Raw genomic sequence first — 16,476 nt, 5'->3', positions numbered from 1 at the left:
CGTGATAAATGTATTTAACTTTTTATTTAAACACAATTTTTATTTAAATTTCGTAAAACATCTTTTACCACGACTTAAATATGATTAGTAATCTGTTAAACCTAAATGCGGTCAAATGGCTATTTAACTTTACTAAACACATTTATCTACTACGCATGTCATGGCGTCCACAGGGGTATAATCGTGACAGTTCTGACATTGCGAAAAAGAGACGCTTAGCTACATTAAGCGTAAGAAAGAAACGTTAAGCTGTAAATGTTTTTTGTCCTTTTTGCTGTGGCGCCTGTTTACGTCAGTTCTCTGTGCCAAACAATGAAACAAATGAAAAATCTGTGCCAAACAAAGGCTGACAGTTACAACAAAATTTTCTAAATGCTATTTATTTTTGATTTGCTAGTGATTTGTGGGTGTTTATTACGTTTATTAGACTATTATCATCACTTAACGAGTGTGTGACATGGGTGGGTGGATTTTGTTCGGTTGTATAGTGCATATTGAACGAAAACACGATGGATGATGGATGAGATATATTTTCACATGTAAGTAGATACTATCAAGTTTAACAAGCTTACATTCATCATAGTACTATCTATTGGCTCGATTTTAATATAAAACGATACTAATTTTAATACTGTAAGGTCTTTTAGTATCAGTTTTAAGTAAAATTACGAGGTACCATATCATAACAAATCACATGGTGTTGCAAGTTATTGAAAATTTATTTTACCCACAAATATTATAGTATGCAAAGAAAATACTAGAAATTGTAACGGACTCGGGTTGGGTTTACAAATGGGGCGCACGAATTCGGTTTTTGTGAAGATTGTATTTTGTAGAAGTCATTCTCCTCTTTCAAATGAGGTGCCTCTCATTGTGAGGAAACGTTCGTTTCGTTTTTTTCTTCTATGTGTGATTTCTTCTGTATAATATAAAGTTTATTGTATTGATACGAAATGCGTGTTTCCTTTAAAAAAAACCCCATCACATATTTGGCCCACGATTATAATGCTCATGCTCATCCATTTATCTCTGCTTCATAGGTTTCCGACAGAAAAAAAAATATCAAGAAAATGGATAGACATTACCGGTCGCACAAATTGGGAACCAAAGAAACATACAAAAATTGTGTTCGGCACAATTTGAAGAGGATATTTTCGATTGGACGAAGACAATGAATCATACAATCCACTCTGTTTGTGTATATTAAATAATTATATTGAAATCAAATAAGTATGAGTAAAGTTTTTTTTCTTATATCGTCGGTTGACAGGAAAAACTCACTAAGGCTGATTTTTCAATATTCAGATAAATGTTATCTGGGTAATACAAACATTGAGAAACATTGAGACGCAACAGCATCAAAATTATTTCCCAGCAAAACTTTTATCTGGCTATTGAAAAATTAGCCTTTAGTGTCTTTTTCCTTTCAACCGACGATATACTCAAGTTTTGTTTTTGTTATTATGATAAGTTAAATTTCCCCATATTTAGGTTTAATTTTTTTGTCGGCAACATCTATGGTTTGAGTGAGAAAGAGAATAGTGCACACGGCGATTGCCAGTCTAGAGGTAGTAGGTCTATGATGGCGTCAGTCGCGGCGACCAGCTGACCGACCGGCTGTCAAGAGAACTTTTCCATTTCTAGCATTTTTCCTCAGTGATGTCTAGTTGTTGTCTGTGAGAGATTCAGAGGTCATTGTTCAGAGGTTATTGAGGTTATCTAATAAATAATGGATTTGTGGGATATTTTGTTTGATGACGATGATGAAGAGTTACTTATCTATATGAATAGACCTCGCTCATTACGCTATATTGCAGAAAGAACTATATATAAGAATAAAAAAAAATCGTTTGACAAAAAAAACTGTATCGCTATTCCATTCTATTCTATTCTCTGTGGGGGTGTAAGTACCTGCACCTGGCTCTCTCGAGTGGAACCTTTATGCATATCCCCAAGGTCTAAACTGCCTTCCTAAGCTTGGACCATTTCCCACCACCCTGGTCCACTGCGGGTTGGTGGGTTCACATATCTAGATGTGCTAGATGCGCACGATGTTTTCCTTCACCGTAAGAGCGATGGTATACATTGTACGGTGGCCTGCGCCTAAAAGTATACAGGTGGAGTTTTTAAAATAGCGATCTCAAGCTCACATGCTGCTCAAGCACATCCACATAAACACCACTGCTACACACATCACACACAACACGTCCCCGGATTTATAACAGATGTAGCTGGTCCCTTCATCATCAGGGATCGCTATTTTAAAAACTCCGCCTGTATACTTTTAGGCGCAGGCCACCGTACTTAAGTTAAAAGAACTCATTGGTACATGTCATCGCCGGGATTCGAACCCGCATCGTGAGAAGGGGGCGCTTACCCGACTGAGCTACCACCGCTCGCTAAACTGTATCGCTTATACTACAAGAAATTCAACATCATCTTGAATTTATTTCCACCAGGTAAGTAGCTAAGGTATTGCAATAATAAAGTTATCTGACTACATAATTATCTTATACTTTTATTTATAACTATAATTATTGTTACAGAAATAATGCAGTTACTCCAATGAACCAGTTGTTATGCACACTCCGATATTATGCAACTGGCAGTCAGTTAATTACTTGTGGAGATGTGATAGGTGTGGAAGAACCAACAGCTTGCAGAATCATTCATTCATAGAGTTACTCATGCAATAGCATTATTGTATAAAATATACATTAAATCTCCTGATACCATTCAGGAACAACGTTTTGCTCTCTATAATGTGCAAGTATGGTTCCAATACATTGCACAATAAATCTTGTTCTTCCCTTGTAAAATTAGGGGCACGAACACGAGAAGAAGTTGCTTGACTATTCATTTTACTTTGAAATCACAACAACAAATAAATACAAACACCACCACGCGGTGAAAGCCGAAATAAGTTTTGTTTTGAAATAAGTAGTGTTATTTTCTCTATGTTTGAAATTGATAGATTGACTCCGTTTTACGCTGAGTCGTTTCGAATGTTCAATAAAAAATATGAAGTCTCTCATTAAAAGATGTGGAACTGAACGTAAAAAACAAATCGCAGGATGCTAAACGCATTTAACTAAATAGTAATCGAAAGACCATGATGAATTATGAAGCTAAACATGTTTAGGATAAAATTGTTTAGTGCATTAAACGAAATTAGCTAAATGAATTTATGTAGTATTTAAATAGAAGTTCGTAACAGCCACCCTTAATCTTAGTTAATTATTGGCCGGAGATTACGTCCGCCATCTTGTCGTAGTGACGTCACACGGACTGTATGACAAATGACAATCGCATGTAATGAGAGCCAGCGGCCCGTATTGGTCATCATCAGGACGCGATTGAGGGGAAATTATAGTTGAAGATGACCTACTGAGCGCCTGATACGTGGCCCATTGTGCCGGCTGTCAGATTGTATATTGAGATGTTACACTGATATGAAATGAAGTACTATCAGGGAGACGTCCAGGGTATGCCAGCCTATGTATAAAGGTACTTACTCAATTGGAAGATGGAAAAAAGATGAAGGATTACAAAGTTAAAGTGTTTGCGCTGGGGTGGCGTACATATCTCTTACTGCTGACTGTAGCTTTAAGCGTGGGGCCGATCTTGAAGCTACACTACACACACATGATCGCACGACGAGTTATTAATGGAATAGTGGTATTAAACCAGTCTAGTGTAGGTTTCTCCGATGGTACCACACATTTCCTGTATTTATGATATCTTTGACATGCATAATAACTATGTAGAGTATGTAGGTCATCGAGAGTAAATACGCACAATGTACATATTATACCTATGTACAGTACATACCTTTAAACGTACTTTACTTTGCTCATCATTATCGGTAATTTAATTCTTTAGCTATATACAATATGTAAGTAGCTATGCCAAGCTATGAGTATCTACGTTTAATGCAACGAGATACAGAGTCCAACTATAAAGTCGTGAAAACGGAAGTGGATCCTAACTAATTGTTTAAGATAGTATTTAATCGATCTGTTATATTTATTAAAGGACAAATCCGTTAAAAATCCATAGTCATACGGTATTTTATTTTTAAAATGTATGTAAAAGTAAGTAAATAACTGATGATCATAAAAAGTCTTAGCAAAATCGCACTCAGTTTGACTGTAGATTCGTGGTTAGCGCAAACATCGCATTTCGTCAAGCGAGACTAGCCCTCACAGCACCTAACCCCGCAACCGTGCAAATGAAATGGAAAGTTCAACACCAACATACCTTTTGCATTGCAAAAACGTTAGTGTTAACCCTTTAAGGGCAGGTAATGACGGCGGTAACGGGTCTAATAGACCCACAAAGGGCAGGCCAGATTCCTTAAAGCTCGGCTTCTAAATTAACTCCTCATTGCTGGAGTAACTGACGGACAATATGACAGCGTAATAGGCACAGGTTTAGTTTAGTTCAGGACTTTTGGGTTTGGATCTTAGATTAAAAATATAGAAACAAGGTGGTGTGTCACTTATAAAAACGTAGTAAAAAGAGTCAGCATTTTGTTTTGAAACCGTTTTAAGTTCAACCTAATGACAACGATTGTATCAATTAATAAAGTCGCAAAATATTGCAACTGAACTAATTCAAAATAATAACTCAGTTGAGTGTTATTTAATTTTGTCGAGACGTTTCTTTTGCACTGACACTCCATCTAGTTCGTACGAGTATTGAAATATCGTTGGAGTAGATCCATACGAAGGGATAAAGCAGAACGACTCCTAAAGAGACTGTGTAGTGATTACGCCAGGAAGCGCCATCTGTGGTTACTGTTACTATACTAATAGGTAGAGTTAGAAGCTGGTTCCCAAAGAACACAAAATATAAAAAATCGCAAAAAAAAATAATGATTCTCCATTTTGACATTCAGATTTTATTTTTGGGCTTAGATATAGGTAACGTGCTGCACACGTAGGTTTCGGCTTAGTATACCCTTTTTGCAACGCCCTGTATTGTATACAGCCATGTATTTTGCCAAATACTTTTGCCTATTTCTTGTCGTTAGCGTATTTTACGCACCTTTATTGCAATAACATTGGACCAGTAATGCTACTAGAATTGAGTTCGACTTTGTACTTATTTAATTGAGTAAGTAAGAACTGTCAAATACAAAAAAATAAGGGAAACATTCTAGAATCTGTATATAATACTTTGAAGTATACTATGTGTATTCATTAACTGTTTTTGGAATAATTACACATAAATAGATAATACAGAGGTTTGTTCGTAAGTAACTACCAAACTAAGTTAACCTAACTACCCATATTATTTTATTAACACGTCAATAATTTCCTTGCAACACCCTGTACCATTCACCTCGCCGTAAAGGCAGAGAAAAGGCTACAATTTAAGCTGAACAAAACCGCATAGATTTTCCTCCAAATCGGTAGACGGTTATCGATGGCCTATTCACAGAGTATCATACACATTATCATAGGAACCTGTAGTGGCAGTCACACCTAGGGGCCGATTCTATTAAACTGGCACATAACCCGTCTTTTTAGTAAGGAGTTAGTACCTAGTTAAATAAAATTGGTAAGCCAATATTGATGAACACTCAACTATGCATCGTGAGTCTTTGTAACTGAACAGTTTAAATCTAGTAACACTCCATTTTATCCATGGCTCCTTATTATCATCATCAGCCTGTCATGGTCCACTGTTGGGGATTGCGTGTCAATTTTCGTTCGTTCGCCCGTCGATTTAAAGAGGGACCCCATGAAAAGAGGTTTCTGTTAAAGGCACCACAACACGCTCCCCGGCCTCTAGATTCTCATTCATCATCATCACGACCCATCACGTCCCCACTGCTGGGGCACGGGTCTCCTTCCAATGAAGGAAGGGTTTTTTTAGGCCTAGTCCACCACGCTGGCTAAGTGCGGGTTGGTGGACCCCATCACAAGCAAGCTTGTGCAGAGAGAGTTGTCGGGTAAGTGGGCAACCCGATTCTCATGAAGTAACAAAAATGTATAAATTGGTTAGTTTATTTAGTAGAAATGAAGCCAGGTGCTGGACACTAGCTTCTGATGTAAAAGGTAAAGGAAGCTTTCTATTTGTTTCCCAATAAATACTCTTATGTAAAAGACTTGTATTGAAAATACGTTACCTAGATACATAATAGGATATTACAACATTTACCTCCCTTCCGTCTCGATAAAAAATCTTATCTATTATCTGAAATAAACCTATCTATTTTATAATATCGTTCTCAGCCCATATGTTTTGTATAAAAAAGTAAGTATTTAATGTTAAATACTAAGAAAAACTGTAGGTTTTCGTTAAAAAAAACTAAATACTTTATTTAAACTTTGTTTCTAACCTAATTTTTTCGTGATTTCAGAGTTAGTTCGTAATGATAGTTGCTTAGTATAACGTTACATTCACCTGCCAACGGGAAGGTTGGGGCAGTGAAAACTAAACGCAAATGAGACGCGGGTTCGTCGCCACTTAGCGGACACAATACATCTGGGCCTCTAGTACCTACGAGTAATGCAATTTATGTAAACGAAAAAAGTTTTGGTTTTCTTCTGTCACCTGCATACATTATCTGTCAAAAGTTTCATGATAGTTTCCGCTAGAAGCGCCACTCTTTATGTGAGAAAACTGAAACTTCTACATAAGTATAATTTTCGACGAACTATCAAATCTGTACTAACACGGGCGAACTGCCATACAAACTCATGTTTACTTTTCACTGCTCGATCGGTCAGAAAAACTCCAGCCGTACCCTACGAACGCGGAAACCTAACCACAAGGAAGATCACAAAACTGAGAATTCCCCATAAAATCTTTACCGACTATCATTAAATCAGACACAAGTTTACGACGATCATTTCCAACCATTCATTGCATTGCGTACCTCATGCTCTATTCAAATGCGAGGGAAATGTGTGTGTGTGTTGTGTATGTGTGTGTGTTTGTGTTCACATTTAGATAAAGGCGAGCTGGATGTAGCCGTATAGCCTGCAGGTTACAATAACTCTAGAAGGGACATTGATGAAGACCGCTCTTTTCTTTCCACAAGGTAAGGGACGTTACCTTAATTTCCAAACAAGGAGTACAAAGTTTGTTATTTAAATAAAACACCGTGAATATGTCAACGTTTTTTACAAAATCAAGCCAAAACGCTCCTGTAGTTTTAGGATTTCTAATTGTATCCCACAAACAAACAAAAAGTGTTGAACATCATCATCATCATAAGGCCGTAAGTACCTTGACGTCCACTGCTGGACATAGGCTTCTGCCAAGCAGCGCCACAACACTGTCCTCGGCCGTCCCCATCCAGCCACTACCGGTCACCTGTCTAAGTTCGTCTTTCTAGCGGGCTGGAGGACGTCCCACGCTACGCTTGCCTGTTCGTGGTCTGTGAGGAATGTGTTGAACAGTTCTCCTGAAAGCATTTGGCTGAATGGCCTTTCTGGAGGTTTTCTTCACTCTATACGCGAACGACTGCCTACCACAGCCTAGCTCTGCTAACTGTGTTCATTGGTGTGTTATCGTTATCGTTATGAGGCTTATCCTACTATTCATTTATTACTTATATAGTAGGTAGGTAAAACTATGTTACAACGTTATCGGGAATGCAAATTTCAGAACAAACTAAGTATACGGTCTTAGAAGAACTAAAATCTTGTGTAAACATCGTAAAAAGATGCGAAGTGATTTGTTAAATATAGTGGGATAAATCAACGACCATCGGTACCTAAGCTTTATGTTTATTAGATTGCGAATGGCAAGCAACTGCCAAGCGGCAAGTAGACCTAAGTCTGGACCATAATTATTATCTTTTACAAGCTTTCACGTCTATCTATCTATCTACTACAAGCCTTAACTGAATAATTTATTTTCCCTCGTTTTTTTTTAACTTACGTAACTAGGTATTTATTTACAGCGCACGGTTTTCACAGGTGCGAAGTGGCTGATTGCAATTCCATGTTTTGTTTAATTTATGTGGTGCTCAGAGCGAGCGGCGTAGCATAATCGTTAGTGTACCACCCGCGCGCTCTATTGCTCAAGCTATTTAGATCTCGACACTTTGTAAGAGAAAAATACTGAACATGAGATTTACTTTTGATAAATTGATCTTACCTAAGTTATACATATCATATAGTATATATACATATCATATTGCTTTATATTTATTTATGTATAAATATATATATACAATAAACACTCACACCTTGTACTAATGTACTCCCTTGCGGGGTAGGCAGAGGTGCATTGCTGCACCCACTTTTCTCCAGTGTTATATTAGTCCCAATGTAATAGGGGGCGGGCCTATTGCCATTTTACGGGCACATCCAAGATCCGAGAACAAATATCTGTTTTTAAACAAAAATATCTGCCCCAGCCGGGAATCGAACCCGGGACCTTCGGCTCAGTAGTCAGGGTCACTAACCACTACGCCATCTGGTCGTCTATATATAAATATAATAGTATATTGTTTATTAATTACATCAATACAGTCATATACAGTACAGACTGTCTATAGTTACAGCTCTAGAAATTACGATTCGGGTCTATCTAAAATATAAAATATCGACTTACCTTATCGCCGTATCGCCGTTCACACGTAAACTGAGATGGCCAAAGGCACTAAAATTTAAAATTTAATTTAAAATACATACTTCACTGTAGTTAGGCACTTGGTAAATCTAGATTGAAGCTAGTGTAATTACTAATTAGTAATCAAGCTGAACTGAACTACATTTATCTAGGGGGCGTGCCCACTATTAGATTTGGTTTAAATCAATTACAAATTGTGTGTTGTACCTACCCAGATAAATATCTGTAGAATCTATAAAATGGCCTCTGCGCTGAGTTTGAAAATGCGTAAATGCCTTTTGCTATTGTAGTTTTGTAATTTATGGTTACAGTTACCTAGTTTGATTCTATTGTTAAAGTTATGTTTAAAAAGCACTTAAATTAATTTATAGGTAAGTACCCTAAGAACTTTGCAGTAAGTAGGTGTTACCGGGTAGTTGGCATTTCGTTGGGTTTCCAGCTGAGATAAACAGATAAAGAAGTAAGAAGTATTATATACTAATCCATACTGATATGCATAGAACAACGCGGACTTGGTCGTACCCTCTGATATGTATGACACACATGTGTCCATAGCAACGTATAATCGGTAAGCCAAAGTATCATTGCGACTAAATAGGTAACGTTTTATGTTGTACTAGCTGTTCCCGCGAGCTTCGCTTCGCCTTAATAAGTTTTCCAGTGGGAATTCCGGGATAAAAAGTAGCCTATGTTCTTTCTCAGGGTCAAGACCATATGTATACCAAATTTCATTCAAATCCGTTCAGTAGTTTTGGCGTGAAAGAGTAACAGACAGACAGACAGACAGACACAGTTACTTTCGCATTTATAATATTAGTTAGGATTGTAGGTACACCCGCGAGCAATAAAAAAGATCCGCTGACAAAATTCCGACGGCAAAATAATGAAAAATTTAACACAATATTTTCGTTTTTATTAGTTAGTAAAATTCTGATGCTCTGTTAACTTGATGCGCTGTTAATTGTACTTCAATATTGCAGACGCTACTCTTTTCAGTTTATACATATAGAAATAATTTGGTGCTGGATCTTTTCCATGACTGACGACTGTAACTATATCTAGAAGAACGTTGAATAAAGAAGATTGACGACTGTTTGCCTACTGGGAACGCAGCCTTACTGATTATTGAACAGCACACATCATGGCATCAATCGCGCGGATAAACACAGTTTTTAATCGCTTTATTTCGAATAACAGAGCTTTATAATTTTATCTGCAACAGAGTTTTAATATTAAATGTTTATTTTTGATATGTAAATGTTTCAAATTAATCTCTTTTTAATTGATGTGATTGTGTTCTGATATTCAGGTGTAGCAGCATGTAGCATTACCTGAAAAAACAGTTTTTTATTTTATTTTGATGGATGGTTGTTGTTTTTCACTGCGGTCGTTATGCGGTGGGATGCTTTTCGTTTTAAACCACGGCCGAAATAAAAAGGTGTCATTATTTTTTTATATAAGTATGCACGTTTATTTGCGGATAGGCTCAAAGTACCTACCTACCTCTATATTAACCAGTTGAATCCTGTGAAATCAGACAAAAGTCTATGCTCGATATCGCGCTTTCGGGTGTATATATAGTTTGTGAACGTACCTATAGTTCCAACAACAACAATGCGTAATTTTATCCAAGGTTATGCATGTTATGCAAGGTCGACATCTACGTCTCCCGCATCCATGCGAATATGGCGCATGATAACATCATGCGCTATGTTAAGGAGAGGAGTGTCGGCCGCACCGAACAGCCAGTCCAGGTGCTGGCAATCGAGAGGCTGCAGTCCGCCAAGCAGACGGACTTCAAGTCCTTCCGTCTTCGGGTTCCCGCCGACCAGCAGAAGGTTCTACTGAACAAAGACTTCTGGCCTGCGGGAATCGTTTTCCGTCGCTACAGGGAGGCGAAACAGACTATTAAATCCCCTACTGTCAATAGTGCTAGAGTTTAAGAATAGCGCCATCCAATGAACGGGCTACGGGCCGTCCATTAATCACGTGAGGCTCAAAGGGGGGGGGGGGGGAGGGGGGTGTACGGAAAACCTCACGAAACATCACGAGGGGGGGGGGGTCTCGTTAGACATCACGTGTATTAATTTTTTGTCAAAAAGCGCTAGGTATTTCTGAACCAAAATTTTTAACGGCACAAAAATTTTAACGATTTGTAGTATAAATTTTATTGCAAATACACAAAAATATTTTTCAATTCAAAATAATTCAATAATAAATTTTTGTTATATTTTTTCTACTCAAAAATAGCCTTTACATAGACTTCCAAAAAAATACACGTGATCCAGGGGGGGAGGGGGGGCTGGTCCCAAATATCACCAGGGGGAGGGGGGGTCAAAAAATGAGAAAAACGACCTTACGTGATTAATAGACGGCCCCCTAGTGGTTCAATCAAAAAGGAGATTCAACCAGATGCCTTCGACAGCTATATTTTATCAGAAAACACACAACGTAAAAGCGCTAGAGAGGCTAAAACTGACCGACCGAGGCAAATGCCGAATCCACACTTCAAGCCCTAGTGCGGTAAACTACCCGCATTTGCAAAAAAAAACACGCAATTTACACTTTAACAAGTAGGTTGTACTTAGTTGTTTGATAGTTAAAATGACAACATCAGACTGCATAATTACTAGTAGGTCCGTCCGGATAAGTACCCTAAATCGAGTTTTATATATATATAGTATACCTAAGTAGGTGATTTTTATTGAGATAGCTATAAATATTAAAATAGTAGAATAAGGCCCCAGGTTACGGTTACTCGCTATGAGTTTAATCCACCATTAATCTGGCTTTGCTGGAATCGATCCTCTAATAATATTACTTAATTCAGTCGGTCATTTCGAGCGCACCTGGCTTATATGGGACATTTATAATTTTGCCAGCCGCACGGTGGTGTGTGAATATGAATACCAACTGTGTATACAGATACCGTCACATATTAAGTATGCCTGTTTATCATGGTCAATTCCCAAGCAGCGTCGTTAAACTCGTCTAATGCGCGTTCCACCAATCAAAGCGCCGTATTAATGGCGAGCCGCGATATAGTGACGTTTATCTGCATCGATAACGAACCTTTGTAGCGGCCGCATGGCAAATAATTAAAATATGAAGTAAGGTCAACCGGGGCCATTGCGCCACAATACTTTGACTTTCAAATTCATTTCATCATAACAAACAGACTATACGCCCTATTAAGCTATAACTTGTGATACATATTAGGAAATTTTGTCTAGTTTCATATTTTGATGCAATTTTGTAGAATTTTAAATAGCTTCTACGTGTAAACGACGTTTCTACAAAAAATGGCATTTTTAGGCGCAATAACCCCTAGTGGGGCTAATGCCTCTTTCACTAGTTTTGTGTGCTTGGAAGAGGTTTTTACAAGTTTAAGTACATATAATTTATAGAATTACTATTAACGTAGCTAATTATTAGCTTGTAAACTAAATACGGCGCTTAGTTAAGGAGAATCAGTAGATCAAAAATTTTTGGGGCTATGGCGCCTACGTAGCCTAATTTCTTGTAGTGGCATTTACCCCATCCAAGATTCCAGGGGTGCTCAACATTTTATTTATGAAAACTTTATTGGACTTAAAAAAGTATAAATACTTACGTGATAAATTAAAATACAGTATAAAAGCATACAAGGGCATATTTTTTAGAATTTGCAATCAAACCACAACTTTAAATTAGTAAGTATACCATTTTTAGAGTCTGCCGGAATTTAAATCATTACAAAACTATTTAAAGTTTTAAAAACAAGTGGGATCATTCTGTTAATATGACTATTTTTTATTTATTATATGATTATTTTCTATATACCGTGTTAACAACATTATAATGTCGTCACCAAATGACGCCAATTTTTTAAAATATTTAGTTTATTATATATTAAAATTATTTACGTTTTAGTTGGATAACCAATCTAAGAATGTTAATTCTGATACGCCGTTAAATGTTCTTCAATATTGCAGAAGGCGTCATTAACCTAGTATTTTTCGTTTAGGAGTAATTTGGTGCTAATGTCACTGGAACTTTTTCATTGCTCATGAGTGTATTAAATATATTTATCATAACATAAAATGTTTAGAACCTCTGAAAATGGGGCTATTGCGCCGCAATAGAGACAATAACCCCATCAGCCCAGAGGCATTTACCCCAAAATAAAAGCTAAACCTACAATTTTGTAATTACATATTGTGTCCGAATCTGACGTTATTTCAATAAAATAATCAAAACAATATGTAAAGCAACAAAACAATAACAGTATTTACAATTAGTAAACATAGATTCTTTTAAACAAACACACATTTGGAACGATTCAAATAAACGTGTCAGTAAACCTGAGGAGGCCGAAAGAGGTGAAAAAATTAAAATGGCAGATTTGTTAAGAAAATTTACCCGGATACGACATCTATTGGTCAGACGTAAAAGTTTCAGATACAAAGATAGATGGCAGATGACTCCAGTAGTTCTAAAGTATGTTTTTCGGAAGATAAATGGATTCGAGGCATTAGCCCCGTAGGCGACTTGGCCCCGGTTGACCTTACCTATTATATTTGTTATCAGTTCTTCAGCTATGCCAACTTTACGTTTTTATACTTGTATCCTAACTACGTATTTTGGGCCCCTCCTGAAAGCCTAGTAACTAGGTTACGAACATCTTCCAAAATATTATAGTAAACTTACGTCGTTTTTATAGCATGTAATATAATAAACGAACCGTCAACGTAAGCCGTTGTGAACGTGACGTAACAACTCATACTTACCTAGATATCTGAATAGTGTACCTAACCTACCTATGTAGGTAGGTCAAGCTCTTAAAAAACAAAGTAACTAAGCCATTTGAGCGATCCACTCTATTTGAAAACAACAATACCCCATATTACCAGTAAATCAAGCTACATTAATAACTGATTAACGACCCGATAAGAACATAAGGACTCAATCGAGCATTAAACGCCGATTTGGAAAAAAACTACCTTAATTTGATGCAAATGAAACGGCCGGTAATAAATCACGTGACCTAATTTCAGGAGTACGTATAACTTTATTGAGTTAATAAAGTACTTAGTAGGAACAGAAATGAAACACACTTTGTTATGTCGACATAGAAATCTGTTTAAATATACCTTGAGGTCTAGTATAGATCGTAGAACTAAAGTTGTTCAGAAGGCACTAGCAGGACCACTGCCCACTGCACACCCACCAGAACCCTCCTCATGGCAGGTCACCGCATTCTGTTACCTACCATCTCTGCATTTCGAGGAAGACTACATCAGTTTCTCACGTCTCACCATCATTTATTGCGTTTACGTTGTATAAAGCCAGGTACGTATGAAATCCACTTTGAGCCTGCATGTATAGTATAATAGTATGTAAAACTTCTGGTTTGGAATAATGTTGAACATTTTTGAAGCATGCATGCAAAAAGATTCATCCTGTAAAATCATTTATTCAGAGAATCTAGCAACTAGCGTTGTCGCTAAGTTAACAGTCTAATTCCACAAAAACATCCATTTTCTCACAAACCTGCAGATTTTTCACTGAAAGCGTCGGAGACGCTAACTAAGCAAAAAGTAGACAAGCTAGGAGCACTTATATCTACGAGTAGGTAACTATAGCTATCTACCTAAATGATTCGCTCACAATCGCTGCATAGGTAGTAGTAGGATATGATCTTGCCCCCGAATCAGCTTTTTGACACTTTAAAATAGGTTTGAAATAGACGTTGTTTGATATATTATAGATAGGCAAGTTGCTTGGCGACCCTCCTTGCGGTGACAGACGCGGAGGGGACGAGGTACCCAAGACGACAGCGGGTAGCGGGAGGGGTAGCGGTAAAGGGCAACGCGTGCACTGCGGGTTCCGCTCATCTGGCATAATCTTTATTGACCAAAACTCATTTCGCATAACTCGTATGGTCTATACTTTTTTGGCCGAACCATTACTTTGCCAAGACTTATGTGGCATAAGGCTCGTTTCGTCTAAAACTCTTTAGGCACAATCTTGAAACACCTAAGTTTCGTTTGCTCAAATTTATGTTCGTCTATACTTATGTATAATCTTGTTTCTCCTAATGTTATCTTAATAAATAATATATGAAGTATGTAGTAAATGTACAAATTGTGGTATTTTTCTCCTACATCCCGAAAATCACGATATTGTATGATCAAAAAATCGAAAGTTAACGACCAATATAATTATTACAAACCCCATGAGATCGAAACCTAAAAATAGGTGCGACGACGAGCAAAGCGAGGAGGAGCGTGTTAGGTGCACATTTTCATCAAAACCAAAGCGGAGCGCAGCGAAGCGGAGCGGAGCGTTTTCCAAACAGAGCGGAAACAATACAAGGCACCAGTTTGCGCTATGTAGGGAGACGCTCCGTCAAAGTTAAAGCCAAACGAATATTATTACTTTGTATAAACCTATGCCATAGGATTATTAGGCTATTCAAGATTTGGCCATACCATTATTAGGCTAAACAATGTTATGCGAAATAACTTTTTACTAAACGAGATTTATGCCATACGATTTTCGGCGTAACGAGACTTTGACCAAACGTTACTATGCAATACGAGATTAGGCAAAAAAATCTTATGCCAAAAAAGGTAGAACCGTGCACTGCATGTCATTGTTACGGCAGTATCGGCCGCGCAGCCGAGGCGGCCACATGTCTTAATAGTCTGTCATAATTTGAGTGTGACCCACATGAGATCATTGATCCTGAGACCATTAGTCTTAGGATGAGTATTGAGGCCTTTTTAATATTATCATTATATTATTATTATTAGGTATCTATAATTCGTCAACAAAATAACGTTAAAAACAACAAATCGTATAATGTCTCAATATAGGGGCTTCTTGTAGAACAGCGTACCGGATCAGTCATGCTACGCGGCTAAAGGTTGGTTGGTACTGCGCAGTCAGATACGAAAAAGTAAACAACAAAGACGAAGAGTCCATATGACAGTGCGTCAGTTGTCAGTTCTTGTAACTAGGAAAGCAACCAAAATTTATGTGATTTAGGGCCGGTTTTTCAATGCCAGGATAATAGGTCAAATAACTATCAAACGAATAAATTTATTTGGCTGTTTATCGGCTTGGTAGTTGCTAAACCATTTTTCAATTGTGATTTATTCCATAGGTAACTATCTTACCGATTTTTCTACTTGAACTCTGGAAAGGTGAAACAAGTATATGTAGACACCTAGTGCTAAAGCAGGACAGACTACTATTTTGATTGTCAGAGTCAACTGTCACTGTCACACAACACAAGCCTCACTGACTGTTTGGTTTGGTTGTTTATTGGGTTGTTTCAATTTTGGTGTTTAGGTATATTTGTTATTTTTGGATCGCAATGTAATCACAAAAAAGAGAGCGTTCGGCGAATTTTAATATTAATGAAGTTACTGTGTTAGTGAGTGGTAGATAAATTTTATTCAAACATGTCATAGAAAATAAAAAGACCGATGCAGCAACAAATAAAGATAAGGAGACTGCATGGAAGAAAATTGAGTTTCTTTTAACTCCAGTGGTATAACCAGTCCGCTCATTGAAAATCCTTTAATTTAAGTACGAGGGCATCAAAAAAACAATGAAGAAGAAGTCGTAAGAAGAAGTCTTCCCTGCAAAGGCAGGAGATGTACAAAACTGGAGCTGGGCCCTCAAATGCTCCTTCATTTAACGATGTAGAAGAAAAGGTGTTAGGCATTTGCTCCAACATTAGCATTCAACGTATCCTTAATTTAAATTTAATGAATAAAAACTGAAAGAAATAACACCTATGTTTTATTATCAAGTACTGGATGGTTTCTCTCTTTTCTCCTCAGCTTATAGCCGTCCACTACTGGACATAGAAGATCATCCCGCCAAGCA

The 16,476-nt window shown here is 37.4% G+C and overlaps 1 long non-coding RNA gene across 1 annotated transcript; it reads left to right on the top strand.

The window, feature by feature from the left end:
* The first annotated feature begins 2,341 nt into the window (after positions 1-2,341).
* LOC125490734 lies at positions 2,342-2,862 on the top strand. The gene is made up of 2 exons (XR_007267876.1): positions 2,342-2,459; positions 2,547-2,862. It is a non-coding gene; the product is annotated as an uncharacterized LOC125490734 (long non-coding RNA).
* Positions 2,863-16,476: the final 13,614 nt, after the last annotated feature.

This window comes from Plutella xylostella, chromosome 27, assembly GCF_932276165.1.
Source record: "Plutella xylostella chromosome 27, ilPluXylo3.1, whole genome shotgun sequence".
NCBI classification, from domain to species: Eukaryota; Metazoa; Arthropoda; class Insecta; order Lepidoptera; family Plutellidae; genus Plutella; species Plutella xylostella.
This window is presented reverse-complemented; position numbering and strand designations above follow the sequence as displayed.